Source organism: Rhinopithecus roxellana, chromosome 20 (assembly GCF_007565055.1).
Source record: "Rhinopithecus roxellana isolate Shanxi Qingling chromosome 20, ASM756505v1, whole genome shotgun sequence".
Lineage (NCBI taxonomy): Eukaryota > Metazoa > Chordata > Mammalia > Primates > Cercopithecidae > Rhinopithecus > Rhinopithecus roxellana.
The window spans coordinates 29,786,526-29,807,293 of NC_044568.1; the positions used below are offsets into that span (position 1 = coordinate 29,786,526).

Sequence of the window (20,768 nt, forward strand, 5' to 3'; positions counted from 1 at the left end):
ACCACCAGTGGATCCAAACAGACAATTACATTAAGGCAAATAAGACAGGGTGAGGCCAGTGATGTGAATCACATTGTATGCATCTCATGTGCAAACAAAACTCTCAGATAACAATGGACACTCTCCAAAGCAGTCAACATTTTTTTTTACAGTAATACCAATATTTATCAAATGACAGTTACAACATCTAATTGAAAAAAAAAAACAGCATGTCTCTTTACAGAGGGGGGAAATTTCTCAAATTTTTGGAAATTAAAATTGTCAACAAGGCATGCCAATTTCAAAATGTTCACAAAATGAAAAATCCCACAATCAAGTGTAATGACCTCTTTGGTAACTTGGCATTCTCTCTCCCCAGGTGACTAGAAAGCATTATGAGGCCCTGTGCCTCCTCACCCTCTGTCCATTCCACCCATGGAGAAACTCAAGAGTTTCCATGCTGCCAGAGGGACAAAGAGCATTACCAATGACCACCAAGTTGAGGAGCTGCTTCCCTCCTTGCCACTTCTCCAGTTCTGCCTTCACATCTAATTGCTGCCTCAGCTTGCCAGAGTTTTTCACCAGTGCTGGGGTTGAACTCTGCTCTTCTGATGCTTGAATCGTGTGGGGTGGATTAGCAGATTTAGAAGCAGTCTCAAGAACATCAGAAGAAGCAATGGCATCTTCAGTGGGCCGTTCTTTTTGAGGTGTGTGGAAACTATGACCATTTTCTTCAGAAGATACTCCAGGCACTTCAAATCCCATAGTTTGCTTCTTTCCAGATACAGTCATTTTAGCAACTTTTGGCACAATTTCAGATTCACTTCGCGATGTCTGGGAATCTACTGGTTTTCCTTTCGCTATCTTTCTTGTAGATACTGTTCCCTTATTCTTGTCCTTCAAATTCTGCACTCTAGTTCCAGAACCCCTGACAAAGCCTTCTGCACATCAAACTTGTTCTTCAGAACTGCTTCAATTAATATTTCATCTGGCACAGCATCTCCAAGTACCTCTCTCATGTGAACAAGGCACGAATAAAGATGAGCTTGATCAAATCCACTGAGCTGATGGTTCGAAACAGAATTGGAAGATTCTTTCAGATCTTCATAATCATATCCTTCTACAGGCTCAACGGAAGGTTTGTCACGCCGTGAATAAATAAACTGAGCAGCTGTTGATGGTGAAATACAATAATCATCCTCTACAGACTGGCCATAGAGATCATCTTCAAAATCTTCATCGTAGTTATAGCCTCGAACATTCCAATGCCGGGCCATGACGGCGGAGAGGGCGTTTGCCACAGCCCCTTAACTCCTTCCAAGACACTCGGCTTAGATACTGATAAAGTGCCAACTGTGCCCTGGAGAACCCCTATGCGCCATCTTGGCTTCCCGCAGGCCTCTGCGCCGAGCGCCTGCGCAAGCGCGACGTCTTATTTGTGCCTTTTTTTTTTTTTTTTTTTTACATCTAATCAGGGCCCAATTTGCATAAACATTTATTTACCTACCACCACCACAAAATCAGTTACTGATTTTGGTCTGGGGAGAGGGGAGAATTCAGTCAACATTTAAGACATTTTTCCCTAAGGGAACTGCTCAACTCCCTCAGAAAGGGCTTACAGGTGCTTAGCGGAAGCCATGCCTTCATTGCTGCAGCAGGGCAGGTTTACAAGGCACTCTCATGCATGTTGCCTGATTGGTCCTCACCACAATACTATGAGCTTGGAGATTCAGATCATTTCTTATCTTTATAACGAAGAGAAACCCAAGATTACAAGTGGTTTCATAGAAAATGGCAGGACTGGGATTGAAGTCTTACTTTCCTCTGGAGAAGCCTAGGTTTGCCTCTGAAATCTCCATCCAGTCAATGAGTATCAGCCAATCCAGTAGATTTTCAATGGTCTGATGCTGCTCTTATGCCCAAGCACAGAGGAAGACACTGGTTTAGAACTCTGCAACAAAACAAAAACTTGGAAAGGGGTAGCAGGAGCTGAGCTCAGCCCCGCTGAGATTTACATTTTTGCAAGTGGCATTTGAGTCAGCCAAGTGCGGGAAGCAAAAGGTTAGGCTCACAGAATGAACTCCGTGTTGAGCTTTTGTGTGCAGGAGAAAGGGAAAGAAATGATATTCAGGAAAGGAGTATGAGGGAGACCATGGGGAAGGTAAGACAGGTCTGAAGGCACATGTAGAGAAAGGCAACGGCCTGCTCTTTAAAGCCTGCCTAGTGCCTTGGTACCAAAGAGAACAGAAGTCCAGGCAGATGTGCCTGGGAAAGGAAGTTGGTGGCTCATGGGGTATTATTTGCAGCCAACAAGCATGGCACTCAACGTTTGTGAGGGCCTTGGGTGCTATCCAATATGGGGGTGCACTGGTGTCACAAAGCTAAGCCAGCTCTCAGCCCACCCTCCACTCCTCGGCCATTGATGTGTTTCTGCCTCCCCCTAGCTGCTGAGGTGGGTGGTGGAGGGCACTGATGCTACTTTTCTGTGTACGGGGGCAAGCGTGGCACAAGAGGGAGGAAGGGATGAAGGTTGAGGTTTGCAGAATGGGTTTCTTTGGGTTTCTCCAGAGAAACAGCCCATGAAAGGGTTCAGTCCTGTGTTTTGCTACTTTATGCATCATTTCCAGGGAAACAAGAGAGAAAGAGAGAGGATGACAAAGGGCATTATTGGTGGGGAAAAACAGCTTGCAATCCATGACCTAGATATTTACTGGGGCTCCATCCAGCTCTGAGGCTCTAAGATTTTCCCCTTTCTACCAAAAATGGGCCTGCTTCATTTCTCTAGCCTAGTGTTTTCTTGCAGTGAGATAAAGTATCAGCAGGTATTTTATATGGTACTTGGAAAGCATTATTTTAACAGTTATGCATTTATTTTAAAGTATTGTCTCGTTTACGGCAACTGATGCTGGATTTACATTTATGATAGTAATATGAAGTGTTTTTTTAAAGTCAATTTATACCTTTAAACAATGAGTTGCTTTCATTATTGAGTAATTATTAAGTAGTATATGTCGAACATGGCAATGGCAAAAAGCAGGGCATTTGATTTCACAACAGTTTGGGACCTGCTGTGCCAACCCAATTGGTAGAGTCAGCCAAGCACTGGCATAGAAGCCAGTGGAGTACCCAGCAGGACACCCAGACCCACCCAGTCTCATAGCAAGTCAATGGGAAACTATGGCTGCTGCACAGTAATTCACAACTGGCCACGCATGGCTCCCATCCCAGGGGGCAAGGACAGGCTAAAGACACGAGATATAAGAGGTAGTGGCAACGCAAAGGCACTGCCCACAAAGGGTAGAGTTGGGGAGGACCCATGGTGGGGGGGAACAGATAGGACCCTTTCTGAGCTTGTATCCAACCTCTGCCCTCTAGCCTAGCTGGTCTATACCATCCTATATCCCCGCTGTTTACTTTCACCTCCTTATTTTTATGTTTCCCATGACTGAAATGGCCTCTGCTCTCCTGTGTATATTTCAGAACTCAAGCCCCACCTTCTCCATAAAACCTTCCCTGAAACTCCAATAGCATAAATGTTCTGGTGCCTCCCTTTGGCAGTTTCCATGCTCTGTCCCATATTGCTGCACCCTGCCTAGCAATGGCAGGAAATGCGCCCCATTGACGTGTGAGATGATTTAAGGGTGAGCTGACGTAGTCTTAAATAACATTCAATCGCAAAGTGAGAAAGTCACTCCCTTCTGCTTCTGCTTCAGTGTGTCTGATTAAATCAAGAAGAAAGTCTCAGCTTGGGAGTAACATGTCTTTAACAACCACACCGTTTGCTAATCTCCCCTTTTAACAAAGAGTTTTGGATGAGAACCCTCGTCATGTAATAATATTCATCCAGAACTTAACATTATTTTGTTTTATATATATATATGTATATATATATATTAAATTAAAGCAAATTATTCTGGTTTTTCATTTGAAATGGTGATTTTTTAAAATCAGTGTCTTTAAATCAAAATCTAGTCAACTGGAAGAAAATATTAGGCAGTAGCGCATAATGCAGCTCCATGTAAGGTGCTGTTGTGTGGACATGGAAAACATTAGGAAGGTGCTACGGGAATGACTAACATTCAGAAGACATGGGTCAAACTTTTCTGTGGGTACAGTTAATCCGTTCCTCTCCACCTGTCACAGATTGACTGGGATACCAGGAATGAGAGTCTGGCATCATCCTGTCCCGGCTTGTTGACCCCATCTTCCATCAGCTAGACTCTCATCCATAAAATAACAAAAAACAAGCAATAAACAAAAACACGACACAGCAACAACAACAACAGAAAAGAGAAACAAAACACACTTACTGGAAGGGGACTGAAGACTCATAGAACCAAGAGGAACTGTGAAACTAGGGCAACGCAGCGACCTCTGGAGACCAAAAAGAGGAAGCATAGGAATTTTCAGTGGGATGCACCCACCACTACCATCAAAGAGCCCTGACTGACTATCCATTGGTGTGTTCAAAGTCTCTTGAGAGTGTTTGGCTGAGCCCAAGTCACAAGCTGGTATGTTGCTGCCAGAGGACAAAAAAGGAAACAGCTCCCACAGCTAGTAGCCAGGCCCTGCCTCCTCACAAGACCAAACTCAGTAGGGATTTCCTCTAACAAGGAGGGTTGGGTGGATGCTTAACAGCCTAAACATGTCAAATGTTCACAAACACACACACACACGCACACAGCACACATGCACATACACCTGCCTATGCTGCATTTCATCCCTGCTGCACTTCCTAATGCATCTCCCTCTCAGTTACCCTTTCTCTCTTGCAGGTATATTCAATGTCTCCCTCTGATATAGTTTGAACGTTTGTCCTCTCCAAATTTCATGTTGAAATGTGACTCCCAGTGTTGGAGATGAGGCCTGGCAGGAGGTGTTGGGGTCATTGGGGTGGATCCCTTATGAATGACTTTGTGCTACCCTTGTGGTAATGAGTGAGTTCTTGCTCTATTAATTTGTGTGAAGGTTGTTTAAAAGAGCCTGGCTTCTCTCTTGCTCCCTCTCTCACCATGTGACACGCCTACTCTCCCTGTGCCTTCCACCATGAGTAAAAGCTTCCTGAAGCATCACCAGAAGCTGAGCAGATACTGGTGTTACGCTTGTACAGGCTGCAGAGCTGTGAGCCACATAAACCTCTTTATAAATTACCCAGTCTCAGGTATTCCTTCATAGCAACACAAAACAGACTAATGTACCCTCTCTACTTGCCTTTTCCGTTGAGCCTGTAAACACTTTGAACCTCTCTTACCTTTAAAATCTCTCCTTTACTATACATTGCTTATAACCTATTCCCTAAGAGTTGGAAAAGTGGTCTTCGCTCACCGCCTGTACTTCCTCACCACTCATTCACTGCCCATCCCACTGTAGTCTGACTTCTAACTCCCCAGCCCTGGCACTTCCCTGAAGCTGTATTTTCCAAGGTTAGCAATGAACGTCAAGTTACTCAATCTAAACAGCACTCTCCAGTCTTGAGGTCCTTCGGAAGTTGATCACTTCCTGTTTTTCTGCGACACTCTTCCACCTTGGCTGAGACCCCTCACATCTAATTTTTCATTCAGTAGATGTGTATGGATCACCATGACTCAGTAGAGCAGACACTGTGGTCATAACTGGAGATACAATAATAAGTAAGATGGCCAGGGTCCTGTCCTGAAGGCACTGAGAACCTAGTGGGAAGACAAGCAACTAGGCCAAGGCCATAAAGCCTGACACTCAGAGGTGGTACTCAGAGGTGGAGTGGGTTGTTGTCCCTAATTCTTCACTTCTTTCCTATGATGAAATTGCATGCCTATGACCTCTGCCTTGTGAATCTGTACTATGGAGTCTGCTTTCCTGCCCCTCTGACTTTGAGCTTGGCCAGGTTCCTTGCTTTGACCAACAGAATGTAAGCAGATGTGACAAAGCAGAGGCTTTTTGTGTGCTTACAGCTAGGCTTGGCCTCTTGCACTTCCACCACCTGCAAAAATAAGAGCATGTCCTAGAATGAAAGCATGTCCTAGAATGAGAGACATGAGGAACAGACATCATGAGCTGCAGCCTGCAGCAGAGCTGCCCCAGCTGGTGCCCCATAATGGGCAAAAAAATGAAGTATTTTTCGTTGTGAGACACTGAGATTTGTCAGTTGTCTGTTATATTAACATAGCAGAACCCTGACTGTTTGTGTGGGACTGCTGACCCTCTGGGAGCACAGAGAGTGGGATCTAGCCTTACAGGGGTTGATCTGAGAAGGAGGTGTTGATAACTAAACTGAGTCATGAAGGATGAATAAGAGTTGGCTGAGAGCGTGGGGGGCAGAGGATTGTGGGGGGCTCCAATGGAAGAAGTAAATGCACTGAGATGAGAGAGGAGCCAGTAGACTTGGAACAGACTCTCTGTTCACTCTAGCTGGAGTGTGGAGTGCAGTACCTTGTTCCTCTGTTTCTCTGGGCCATCTCAGCACCTTCTATGGCTGTCTTTATCATCTTTGTGCTGACTTCTCCTGATTTTACAGCTCCAACTCAGACTTCTCTCAAGTTCCAGGATGCCATCTCAATGGGGCTCTCAAAGTCAATGGGGCTCTCAAAGTGAACATGTCAGCATTTCCATTGTTGACCTTCTTAGACCCCTTAGACCTGTTCTTACTGTGCTCCTGATCTCAGTAACAACGCCTGCTCCTACCCTTGCCAGTGCCAAGGCCAGGAAGCTTGGCCTCCTCCTGGAGTTACTTAGCTCCCCGCTTAGCTCTACATCCAATAGGTTCTATGTAGTCTACCTCCTTACCTCCCACACCTGCTCCTCACTTTCCATGCCTCCTTCCACTGTGACTAGCCACAGTGTTAGTGGACATCTTGACTTTGTTCCTAATTTTATTGGAAATCCTCTGATATCACCAATAGTAGGATGCATGTTAGAGACTTCTAATGTATACACTTCTCAAGCTGAGAATTTCCCTTCTATTCATAGCTAAGAGTTTTTTTTAAATAAGGAACAGGTGTTAATTTTGTAAATCATTGTTTTCCCAAATTGATTGAAATAGTCACATAGTGTTTATTTTTTTATGAGTTACATATCCTGAGTCGTCATAAACCATACTTGGTGGTGATATAATGTTCCTTTAATTCAATTCTTAATTTTGGAGAGGGATGAATTCTATTATCATTCTTGTGTTGATTTCTCCTAGTCAACATCTCCAACTCAGACTTTCTGCATTTACGTTCATGAGGGATATTGACATATCTCTTTCTTTATAATATTATGTAATATTACATGACATACTTTAGTAATATTATTAAAAACTCATACGATAGGTTAGAGCCTTTTAATAATTTTCTGCAATCCAGAAATTGCGTGTGTATCTGTAAGTAGGTAGGGAGATAATGTTTACAATATGGAAATTATCCATTCCTTAATGGTTTTATAGAACTCACTTAGTAAATTACTGGATCTAGGATTAATTTACTGAGTTCTATAAAACCATTAAGGAATGAATAATTTCTAGGATTATATCTTTGATTGCCTCTTCAATTGCTTGCATGATTATTGGTCTTCTCAAGTATTTTCCTAAAGTCTAGTCAATTGGATTTTATCAATCAAATTTAATTAATTTTCTACTTTATTAATATAAATTTTTATTAATTTTATTTAGCCTTTTTACTTTCTTTGGTTTATTTTGTTACCTTTTCCAGTTTTCTGTGTTGAAGATGAGCTCATAATTTTCAATATGTCTTGCTTTCCATTGTATCCACTTAAAGCTATATATTTTCCTCTGAGTACCACTTTGGCCACCTCCCATTGGTTTTGATTTGTGGTGCCTCTATGGCATTTATTTAAAATGGCTTGTAATATCAATTTAGCTATGTTATATGGCAAGACACTTCAGACTGTTTTTTGGCTCCATTTGGACATTTAGTCTTCCACATATACAGGTTGAGTATACCTTGTCCAAAATGCTTGGGACCAGAGTGTTGCAAAATTTTTATTTTTTCAGATTTTGGAATATTTGCATATACATAATGGCATATCTTGGGAATGGGACCCAAGTCTCAACATAAAATTCATTTATGTTTGATACACCTTACACACATAGCCTGAAGGCAATTTTATATAATATTTTTAATAATTTTGTGCATGAAACCAAGTTGTGACTGTGTTTTGACTGTGACTCATCACATGAGGTCAGGTGTGGGATTTTCCACTTCTAGTATCATGTCAGTGCTAAAAATGTTTTAGATTTTGGGGCATTTTGGATTTCAGATTTTTTGATTAGGGATGCTCAACTTGTACAATAAACAAAATAGTTTAAGTTTCCTACTGTGGTTTTAATTGAGATTTTATAACAGTTTATAGTTTAATTGGCAAGAATTAATAAGATTTACTAAGAATAAGGTATATGTCTCTACTTGTTTAGATCTTCTTTTATGTCCATCAGTAAATTTTATGTTGCTTTTACATAGGTCTTTTGCATCTTAATAAGTTTGTTCTTGCTATTGTGAATGGAGCCTTTCCCCTTTATGTCTTCTAATTGGTTATTAATGATGCATAGGATAACTAACAATTTTTACTTGTGACTTTCATATTTCACTACATTATTAAACTCATCAGAATTAATAGTTATTTGGTTTATTCTCTTGGATTTTCTAGGTAAGCAATCAAATCACCTGCAAATTATTACACAAAATAGGTGCTCAGTAAATACTTGTTGAATGTCTGTGCTTACAGGAAGTGGAGACAATCTTGTACAATTTAGAGGATATTTAGATATCCTCTAAGAGCCTTGCCCTACAGAAATCTCTAAACACTCTAAATTTTTTCAACGAAATCTTTGTACTTTGGTGATTTATTTTACATCGTATTAGCTATCTTCTAGCCTTAAGTAATTTAGAAGAATCAGAACACAAACAATTCACACACAGCATTCTCACAAATATTAGGGCCTCAACAGCAGATACTTTCGTATTTCTGAAAGGTCTTCCACATCAAACCTACGCATCAAGAGTGAGAGTGGCCTTCTCCTTCCACTTTGCAAAAGGGCATTGAGGGAAAATGCCCTGTCTTCCTCTCTAAAAGCACAGACTGACTTCTTGGCTCTACCAGCCCTTGCACACCCAGACTCTTCCTACAGAGAATGAGCAGAGAAAAGAAATGCTGAAGCTTTCCTTGGTGGCAACACCCATCCAGAAGGACTTGAAAGATTCGAGAAAGGCAAACTATCTTCCCAGAAACAAATTTGCTTTTTCTATATTTGCTTTAAGCAATCCAAACTTAAAAAAAAAAAATCAATGCTGTCTAGGGAGAAGAAAGGAGGCAGGAAAATGAGGCCTTTGAAAATTCCTCTAGAGAGCCAACTATAGCCTATTAATATTAACACAGGGTACCTCTACCCTTGGATGCTTTTGGAAAGCCATGGCTGACTCTCGGGAGCCCCGCTGTGCGCAGTTCTTTTGAATGTTAGGAATAAAACCCACAGCCTCTGAGTCAGGCAGAAAAATGCCCATTTTCCTTTGTGCTCACACTTTCAGAGGAAGCTGCCTCAGGCAGAGAAAGGAAGAAGGAAAATGATGAGAATTCTTAACAACAGACTGTTCTTGGCAAGGAAAATCCGTATTTAAGAATCTTGCAAAGTGAAGGATGAACAGAAGACAATGAGGTGAAGCTCAAATCCATCTTGAGAAAGTATATCTTTCTGAGATAGACTCAATTACTGATCCTGCGCGGATGGTGACTTGCAACTGTTGGTACCTAAAGCAGCACAGTGAAAACAACAAAGAACCTCGGGTCTAAACAGAAAATGACTAGAGGGAAGGAAGACTTCACAAAATTAGAAGAAAGGGAAATAAGTGCCTCAGCTATTCTCAGGTACATGAGGCTGCTTACTGGAAATTCAGACTTGGCCTTGGACTTGAAACACTCACCAATAGGCATCTCGAATGGGACTGGACTTACCAAGCAATGCCACGCTCGGTCCTACTGCTCCATATTGAATCCCCTGAGCTGTGCTCCTTGTTTGCACATCCTTGTATGCCATGATCTCCCATTCCCCCTTAACTTGCTAACTTCTGCGAGTCTTCACAGTGAGCTGAGATGCCAATTCCTCCAAGGACCCTAATTTCCCCACTCCTGTGTCGGCCTCTAGCGCAGCACCTATTGCAGCAGATTCTAATTGTCCATTCAGTGGTCTATCTTTTCCCGGTAGACTTCATGTCAGCTGGCATTGAATACTGCTCACCTGACACAGTGCCTGGTATGACAAGAACTCAATAAATATTCATTGAATGAATGAATGAGTAAGGTATATAGATCAGCACAGCATTCCCAGGGGCATTAAGTTACCCTCTTGCCCTAGGGCTGCATTTCTGTTTGAAATGAAAACATTTTCAAGGTTAAATATATTCTTGGAGCCACACTTAATTGGCTGGCTTCCCGAACACTAAATCATTTAGTTTCAGGAGGAAGAATTTTTTTCCCTTGGCAAACATTTCCTAAAGAAAAGTGGATGAGGCAACTGTCAGAAGAAAATGAAGCATTGCTGTGAAGCTGCAGAGGTGTCTAAATACTGCCAAAGATATCCCACGGGCTTGCCCACTTAGGGAATATCTATAAATATTTTCTGCAGTTAGCCTATTAAGACAAAATTATCTTGAAAACACTTTCTAAACATTAAGTCACAAGTGTTTGCTAATAATTTGTTGCCCTTCCTTCCTCTCCTTTCCAATACAATTGGATATGAAGGGTGTCCTTCATTTCACGAGTCCATTTGAAATCTTTGCCCTTTTCATCTCTGATAAGGAAAGGCAAAATAGTTAAACTTCAGAGTTTGGTTAAAAGAATTTTTCACTCAAGTCAGGGGCTGCCATAATAAACTACCACAGACTGAGTGACTTAAACAACAGAAACTTATTTTTTCTCAGTTCTGGAGGCTGGAAGCCTGAGATCAAGGTGTGGGCAGTGTTGGCTTCTGAGACCTCTGTCCTTGGCTCTGTAGATAGCCACCTTCTCCCTGGGTCTTCACATAGTCCTGTCTCATGTATGTCTGTGTCCAAATTTCCTTTTCTTATGAGGAACCAGTCGTGTTGGATTAGGAGCCACTTTAATGACTTTATTTTAACTTAACTACCTCTTTAAAGACCCTGTCTTTAAATAACAGTCACATTCTGAGATACCTGGGGTTAGGAATTCAACAGATGAATTTGGGGGGACGGCCCATAACAGCAGGGTACCGTTTATTTCCTTGGACATTTCTGGGTAGGAATGGAAGACACAGGATCACAGACTCATGGACAACTTTTTTCCAGAGTAAAAAGCTATCATTTCTTGAAAACCCAAGAAAAACGAAACCTGTCTATTCAACATTGAATGATCTCTAGTGGGAAGTGCCAAGATGGGAAAAGCAATGATTTGATTCTTCTGTGGCTTAAATGATCTCCTCCCTATCTGTGTAAAAATGAGATCACTACAGACTTTCTTGGACTTCTACTCTAGTTTCCCCACCTATCTTTTCATTTCCAAAGTACCTGGAGACCGAGGACAAGGGTGGGAGTCATCAGGGACTAATGAGGGTGGGTCCTTCCTGCCCTTCCCCAGGACTGGGATGCCCTTGTTATGAATGCATCACCTTCCTTGGGATTCAGGGCGAGGGTAGGAGGTTGATCTTCTCTAAGGAAGAGAGAACAGGATGAAAAATGACTTTTGGATGTTGCAAACCACATCTGCCCTGACTTTGATTAAACATGCTGCTCACTGCTTTTAGTAGATAAGCAGTGTTTAATAAGATAGGCTAAATGTGCTATCACTCTTCACCTAGCCATAGAGATTTTTCTAGGCAGATGGGAATGCAGGCTGTCAGGAACATCACTTACCCTCATTTTGGCAACAGCAGGAAGACCTGGAAAGAAGTGTCAGAAGCGCCCGGGACAGGACCCTGCAGCGGACGCCTCTGGTTATTTCTTGTGCCCTGTCTCATTTCCCCCTTACTTTGCTCAGAACATTCTGATTTTCCTTTGGAGAAAATCCCTGATGATCTTCCTACCGAGAGATTCCCGTGATTCCTGTCCTTTCCAAAATCATTGGGGTTATTTATTTCCTCCTAGTTACCTTGGGTTCTGTGAACTAATCATAGCTCCCACCCAGGCTTCTGTCTCCAACTTGCCTCATATATCCAAAGACCTGTTTGACATCTCCACTTAAATATTTAGCAGGCACCCAAACTCCTAATCTAACCCCTGGTCTCTCTTGAAAACTTGTTCTAGCCACAGCCATCCCCATCAGCAGATGGCAACTCTGTTCTTGCAGTTACTCGGACAGAAACCTTGGAATCACCTGACTCTGGCTTTCACCTTCTACATGCAACCTGCCAGGAAATTCTATAGACTCTCCCTTCAAAATTGATTCAGGACCCAACTTCTCCCACCTCCCAGCCACCATCACCTCCTGCAGGATTTGTCTCCTGGTTCTTCCATCACTTCCCACTGTCTGCTCCCCCTAGAAACCAGAGTGTGTCTTCCAAAATGAAAATGAGAGCATGCTTGCCGGGCGTGGTGGCTCACGCCTGTAATCCCAGCACTTTGGGAGGCCAGGGTAGGTGGATCACTTGAGGTCAGGAGTTGGGGACCAGCATGGGCAATATGGTGAAACCCCATCTCTACTAAAAATACAAAAATTAGCCAGGCATGGTGGCATGCATCTGTAATGCCAGCTACTCAGGAGGCTGAAGCAGGAGAATCACTTGAGCCTGGGAGGCAGAAGGTGCAGTGAGCCGAGATCATGCCACTGAACTCCAGCGAGCCAAGATTGCGCCACTGCACTCCAGTCTAGGTGACAGAGTGAGACTCGGTCTCAAAAAAGGAAATGAGAGTGTGTCAGTCCTCTGTTCAGACCCTGCAGGTGCCTCGTTCGATTCAGAGTAAGACTGAAAGTGCCTGCCACAGCTCTCAGGGGCCCACGTGATATCGGGCCCCTTTCTGCCTCTCTGACCTGTTCTGTTGCCACTCCTCCAGTTCAGTCTGCACCAGCACATTGGCCTTCTTGCTGCTTCTGGAACACCCCAGCGTGTGTCTGCCTTCGGGAGCTCTGGCTGACAGCTCTTCACCCAGAGACCCCACAGCTAACCCCTCACCAACTCAGGTCTCCCCTTCCCTGGGTGGCTGTCCAACCACTCGGGCACTCCTAATACCTTTGCCTTGCTCAGCTTTTGTTTTTCTCACATATCCTATAGCTTACAGTAATTCCCCACTTAACACCTTCCATAGGTTCATGGAAACTGCATCTTTTAGGCGAAGCGACGTATAATGAAACCATTTTTACCATAGGCTAATTGATACAAACAAGAGTGACGTTCCTACAGCATATTTCTGGTCACAAAAACATCACCAGTCTCCTAAATAAGGACCTAAAACTCTTCTGATGTTAAACGTTGAAATAAATGTGATCTATACATCCATTTAAGAATGATTAAGAAAAACAAATAAGATCATTATTTACCCAATTTTTAATTTGTTGATTATGGCTGCTTGTGAGTTGTACATATTTATGGGGTGCATGTGATGCTTTGCTGCAGGCGTACAATGCATACTGGTCGGATCTGAGGGACTGGGGCATCCATCACCTCAGACATTCACCATTTCTTGCTGTTAGGAACATCCCAAGTCCACTCTTTTAGTTATTTTTAAATATACAATTAATTATTATTAACTACTGTTGTCCTTTTGTACTACCAAATACTAGATCCTATTCATTCTGTTTACCCAATTTTTGGTGAATCAGTGAGTCCCAGTGGTGGTAGTTATAATGGATTAAACCAGGGAATAAACGTTTGCAAAGCAAATGTCTCAGGAGCACCTCCAGCCACCACAGAGTTCACAAACAATCACAAATATGGCAGGTTCACCAAACACGTTCATGCCACATCATTTAGTGTCATGTGTTTGTGGGATTATCGTTGACCTTAGACAATTTTTATTTTACAATAATTGGTATTCATTCATTCGTTTCCCATCTCACTTATTCCAGTTCAGAGTTGCAGGTGGCCAGAGCTCATCCCAGCAACTGAGGGCACAAGACAGGCACCCACTGTGGACAGAACACCATCCCATTACAGGGCACACTCACCCACCCACACACTTCGACTGGGGCCATTTAGACACGCCAGTGAACCTCATGTGCACAGCTTTTGAATGTCACAGGAAACAGAGTGCCCAGAGAAAACCCATGCAGACATGGAAAGAATATGGAAGACTCCACAAAGACAGGGGCCCCAGCCTGGAATTGATTTTTTTTTTCTTATCAATGTTATAATAAAACTACATTATTTGAGGACTTGCTGTATTTGCCTTTTCTTTATTGTTTACTGTCTGTCCACCCACACTTTCCCTTCCCCTCCCCCTTGCTGAACAAGAAGCCAATTTCTACATGCACAAGGATCTCTGTTTTGTTCTCCGAAGTATCTCAGCACCTGGAATTGTGCCTGGCATATATTAGGTGCTCAATAAATGATTGTCAAATGAAAAAAATTATAAAGCCCATATCCTTCCAATGAATCCCTCTTACTTGGTTGAGCTCAAGTGTGCTACCATTGCTTGAAAGCAAAGCCCCCGACTGAGAGAGTGCCCTTCTTAGCACACCATGACTCCAAAAGAGCCTGCTATATATACTTTTCTGCGCTAAGAAAAGGATCAAAATCAGACAGAAAAAGAAAAAATACGGACTGCCTGATTGCTCTATATGAATTCGGCTGGTACTTTTGGCCGCCTGTGTAGTCAGGGTTCCTAGAGGGACAGAACTAATAGGATATATATAGAGAGATATATGGATCTATATATAGGAGAGATATATATATATATCTCCTATATATATAAGGGAGTTTGTCAAGTATTAACTTACATGATCGCAAGGTCCCACAATAGGCCATCTGCAGGCTTGAAGAGCAAGGAGAGCCAGTCAAAGTCCCAAAACTGAAGAACTTGGAGTCTGACGTTCGAGGGCAGGAAGCATCCAGCACGGAAGAAAGATATGGGCTGGGAGGCTAAGCCAGTCTCGCCTTTTCACATTCTTCTGCCTGCTTTATATTGGCTGGCAGCTGATTGGATCGTGCCCACCAGATTAACGGTAGGTCTGCATTCCGTAGCCCACTGACTCAAATGTTAATCTCCTTTGGCAACACCCTCACAGACACACCCAGGAACTTCAGTCTGATGAGGTTAATACTCAGTATTAACCATCATGCAGCCCTTGTGAGTAGAAATGAGTAGGAAAGTCACTTGACTCAGGGCCAGGACACCCAGCTGTGCCTGCAGATCCTGCTGCTTCTGGAGGTGTGGCTTTGGCATCACTAAGCCTCCCTGGACCTCAGTTTCTTCATCTGTAAAGCAGATCTAAAAACCCCTATGCCTCAGGGTTGTTGTGAAGATTAAATGAGATCCTGAGTATCTGGGACTCTGAGGAGAGACCCGCCGACTCCTTACAGTCAGAGCAGCTCTGTGTTGCAAGGAAGGATTTGGGCACTGGGACAGGCAAACCAGTTCGAATCCCACCTTCGCCACTTATTGCCAGGCAGCCTCGGGCACATCACCTGGTCCCTCTGCGCCTCCATTGGCTGGTCTTTAAAAGGGGGATAATTAGTGTAGCCTGCATCCAAGGACAGTCATGGGGATTGCTGAGTCCATGCCTGTGTTTTATCCCAGTGCCTGGCACATGCAAAGTGCCCAAGAATAATAATTTGTTGTTGCTATTGCAGGGGCTCAATAAATGTCGTTTCCCTCCTCATGACAAGAGCTTTGGCACCTGAGCCAGATCATTTACTTCTTTTTCTCTTTTGATGCCAATGATGACACATAACTTGCCCCAACAATGTAGCTCCCCGGGAAGATTTTGATGGGATAACAAAAATGTGTTTCTTGGGCTTTCTACAACTACAGCCTTATGACTCCTGGCACGGAACTATCAAAACAAGGCGAAACATGCATGGGCTTCCTTTCTCCCTGCACTGTCCCTACTTCCACCCAACCCAACCCTTCTGCAGAAACACATTGTGTCAGCCATGCTTGAGTGGTTTGGCAAACTAGGGCTCATTTTAGCTCCCGTTGGCAGAACACAGGGTGGTGTGGAGAAGGCCTGAGGGTAGAGGCACGTGAAAAATGGTTCAGAAATGCCTGGGAGATGCCATCAGTTTGCACCAGGCGCTAGACGCTAGGGTTATGGCTGCTGTGCCCTCGTGGCTGACTTTGAGTCATGGCTTGTGAAACTCTGCATGCTAATCAGGAATCAGAGCAACTAAGGGCAGACAAGGACACCCATCTACCTTGAATCAGGTCCTTCAGAGTGATCTGAGATGCCATGGGGCAGCAGGCGGCTGCCAAACCTTATTGCCAAATTATCATAGCTCCTTTGTCATTTCTGGTTTTGATATGAATCTTGTAAAACAGACGCTTCTGCTTCCTAAGGTCTTGGAGTCAGGAATTTGTGAAAAACAATTTCACTTCAAGTTTCCACAAACACACCATTTCCCCTGCCTCTGCTTCCCTGCTGTGGCCAGGAAGGCAGTACTATCATATGGTTAAGCCTCACATGAGATAAATAGGACTCTTGAAAGCCACTGTATTCCATCCATAAATTATCAGCTGTACAGATGCAGACCTCTGGCTGACACAGAAATCACTCCTACAAATCCCCACCATGTATAGGCATTTAGAAACAACTGATTATACTTCACTGGTCCCCTGTTTCCCTTTAGAGAGGTTTATAGTGGTCAAAACTCTTGGGTACAGATGACAGAAACCCACCTGAAATTGACCTAAGCACAAAAGAAGACATACTATTCCCATGATAGAGACACTTGGGGGTAGTTCAGCTTCGGGCACAGCAGGATCCACATGTCAAAAAAATATTTCCAGCCAACTGCAGGGGCTCATGCCTATAATCCTAGCACTTTGGGAGGCCAAGGTGGAAGGACGGCTTGAGCCATGAGTTTGAGACCAGCCTGGGCAAGATGGCCAGACTAAAAAATAGCCAGTCATGGGTGATGTGCGTCTGTAATGCCAGCTACTCAGGAGGCACAGGTGGGAGAATGCCTTGAGCCCAGGCATTCCAGGTTGCAGTGAGCTATGATCGTACCACTATACTCCAGTCTGGGCAACAAAGGGAGACCCCATCTCACTCTGTTGAGCTCATGTTGTCCAGCTATATATATACACACATATATATACACACACACATATATATATACACACATATATACAGACATACCTATACATATATATATAAAACCATTTTACCTACATCTTATATCTTATGTAAATCTTACCAGTTTAGCCTTCCCAGGAGAGTGAGGTTTGCTTTGCCAGTATTTCCAGCAAAAATCTTAGCAAAGGATGGCCATGTCTCTGAGTGGCCCTGCCTGTGTCTCATGCCTACCCAGGACCCAACCTCTGTGGCTAGGGGTATATAATAATACCCTTACATGATCCCCATGTTAATAGCTGTTATTGTCTACTATGTGCCAAGTCTTCAACTATATTATCGCTCATCTCACAACAAAATGAAAGATACCTATTTACTATCCCCATTTTTCAAGTGATAGAGCAGGATTAGAGAGGTTAAATAACTTGCCCAAGTTCATATCCCCCAAATGGAGAAACTAAAATTTTGGCCCAGTTCTCCAGGAGTGCCAAAATGGCCCATCTCCCTGTAGCTGCAGAGTAAGTGAGCTGTCTCATAAAATGTGCATTCATTCCATAGACATATAATTAGGCACTGCTCTGTGCAGTGACAGGTTATGACTGGAAGATTCCTGGGGCATTTCAGCACTCTAGACACTAACTTCCTCAAGCCCCACACGGACCCCTTCTGGAAACTCACCTGGTAATAGTAGGACCCTGGTCTCTTGAGAGACACATGGCTCATCTGGTAATTCTGGGTAGTAGAACCTTTCCAAAGAGGAATAAGTCACCATTTGCAACTTCTGCCCTACCCATTTGACTCACTCTCAAAAAGTCTACCATCTAGGTAAGATAAAAATAAAAAGGGGGTCACAGACCAAGTTTGCTTGGTCCCTGTAATATTTTTTCTGAATTGGATTTGTTGCCAATACTGAAAAGTTTGGACTTTTATTTCACAATCAAAGCCATGTTTCTGGTTTCTTCTAAATACATCAAATGTGGCAGTACAGAGCCCGGATTCTTACATGGCAAAGGTCTCGTAACTGACAAGAGGACAGGCTGCTGCTTTGGGGTGGGGCGTGTGCTCTCCAGTTTGCCTTAGTCCCTTTCATTCCTTATTGCCTTATACCAAGGCTGCCTTACTCATTGACATTACCTGCTGAGTGAGCAGCACAAATGAAGTTTGAAAGAGCACAAAGAAGAGGCAATGAGCACGCAGAGAGAGGAGCAATGAGTTCCCCTGGGTGGAGAAGGGGAAATGAGAAAGAGGCTCCCGCCTTAAAGGAGGAGTAGGGTTTTAAATATCAAAGTCTCTTCACATGTAGAGTGGATTATTATTGGTAGAGTGGAGAAATGTGGGGAAGGGATTTGCCAAGGTGAGCGATGAGCATGGGGAAAGCTACAGGCAGAACATCCACCTGGTGTTTGGGGAGCCCTGCCCGCAGAGGCAGTATGTCAGGAGGTCACATCATGGAGAACGAACAGCAAGATAAAAGACCAGCTGGACTGGATGCTGCAGCAGCCTTACCAGCCCACTGGGGCCTCCGAACACGCACACACATACGCACACACACAACCCCAACACACACAGGAGCTCATGGGTCCAGAGTGCACTAGAGCCCACCGGTCCCTAGGGACCTCCAAGTGGGCCTGGGACTGGGAAGCTGTGCTCCAGACTCAGGCACACCTTGTGCTCCCCATGAATGTGATTGTATCTTCCACCAGCCTGGTGAGTATCTTGACCCATCCTGCAGGGGTCAGGGCCTCTCACTGCTCCTTCCAGCATCTTTAACACCTGCCACCCTGGCTGCTCTGAGCCAGCCTCCTCTCAGAACAGGGGTGTGTCCCCAGCTGATTCTGGGTCCCAGGGTTATGTGTTGCCCTCCTTGGGCTAGGGCCAGTGAGGTGCATGAAGGGAGGTCAGGGAAGAAACAACCATGTGCTCAGCACATCGGGTGCTTCCTCCAGCCCCACTTTGAAGGTTGACATCTTTATCCTGACTTTCCAAGGAAGAGCCTGAAGCTCACCGAGGTTGGTGACTGACTGCAGACAAGGCCTCTCAGCATCCATCTTATCCTCTGTAGAATGAGGATCATGTACAGGTCTCCCCAGTTTTTTGTGAAATTTAGAAACTGAGTAAAGTGCTGGCCTGGTGCCTTGTATGCGTTCATTACTTAAAAATAATTAGTGATCATCTATTATATTCCAGGCATAGTGCTTGGTACTAAGTTAGAACACTCAGCAAGGCAGACTGTAGAGAGTTACAGTCAGGGGTGTGTGTGTGTTGAAATTCTGTGTGTCTGTATATGTTGGGGTTGTGTGTGTGTTGGATGTGTGTGGTTGGGTATGTGTGTGCTGGGTGTGTGTGTGTGTGTTGGAATTCTGTGTGTTGGGTGTGTGTGTGTTGGGGGTGTGCATGTGTGTTTGTGTGCTGGGTGTGTGTGTGTTGGGTGTGTGTGTGTTGAGATTGTGTGTGTTGGGCTTGTTGGGATTCTGTGTGGTGTGTTTGGTTTGTGTTGGGATGTGCATGTGTGTTGGGATTGTGTGGTGTGTGTTGAGTGTATGTTGGGGTTGTGTGTGTTTTTGTGTGTGTGTTGAGATTGTGTGTGGTGGGTTGTGTGTTTTGCGGCTGTGTGTGTTGAGATTGTGTGTGTTGGTGTGTGTGTGCTGGGTGCATGTGTGCTGGAGGTGTCTGTTGTGGTGTGTGTTGAAATTCTGTGTGTATGTTGGGACTGTGCATGTGTGTACATTGGAGGCATGTGTATGTTAAGGTGGTGTGTGTGTGCTGAATGTGTGTTGGGATTCTGTGGGTGTGTTGGGTGCATGTGTGCTTTGGGGTTGTGTGTGTGCATTGGAGGTGTGTGTGTTAGGGTTGTGTATGTGCGTTGGAGGTGTGTGTGTTGGGGTTGTGTGTGCATTGGTGCGTGGGTTGTGTGTGTTGGGGTTGTGTGTGCACGTTGGAAGTGTGTGTGTTGGGGTTGTGTGTGCATTGGAGGTGCGTGGGTTGTGTGTGTGAGTTGGAGGTGTGTGTGTGTTGGGGTTATGTGTGTGCGTTGGAGGTGTGTGTGTGTTGAGGTTTGTGTGCGTTGGAGGTGTGTGTGTGTGTTGGGGTTGTGTGTGTGATGGAAGTGCGTGGGTTGTGTGTTGGGGTTGTGTGTGTGTGTGTTGGAGGTGTGTGTGTTGGGGTTGTGTGTATGTGTGTTGGAGGTGTGTGTGTTTGTGTGCTGGGGTTTGGGAAATAAAGAGAATAAGCGACCACATACCACACAATGGAAAAAAGGTGAACGCTTGTGGGGATGGCAGCACCTCCCAGGGATAATACTGGATTTGGGAGTTCCAGGAGGATGTGCCATCTCCATGTGAAAACAAAGAAATTCCGTGTGGCTGCACCAACAACATGCCTTGGGGAGAGGAGAGAAAAGATAACAAAGAAGAGCATGGGCTTAGATGGGGCCAGGTCAGGCGGGACCTCACCCACCATGTGAAGGGGGTTGCTTTTCATTCTGAGGGCCCTGGGCAACTGTGTGGGGGAGAGGAGATGAAGAGAGATGGGGTTCCATGCGGTAACCTCCCAGCTGGTCCTTTGGCCCGCTACAGTTTGTTTCAACTCTGTAGGCAAAGTAATCCTGTTAAAATGTCCATCGGATCCCACCGCGCCTC

At 44.2% G+C, this 20,768-nt stretch overlaps 1 pseudogene; it reads right to left on the bottom strand.

Annotated features, from left to right (window-relative positions):
- Positions 1-372: 372 nt before the first annotated feature.
- Positions 373-1,408, bottom strand: LOC104655454 (annotated as a pseudogene).
- Positions 1,409-20,768: the final 19,360 nt, after the last annotated feature.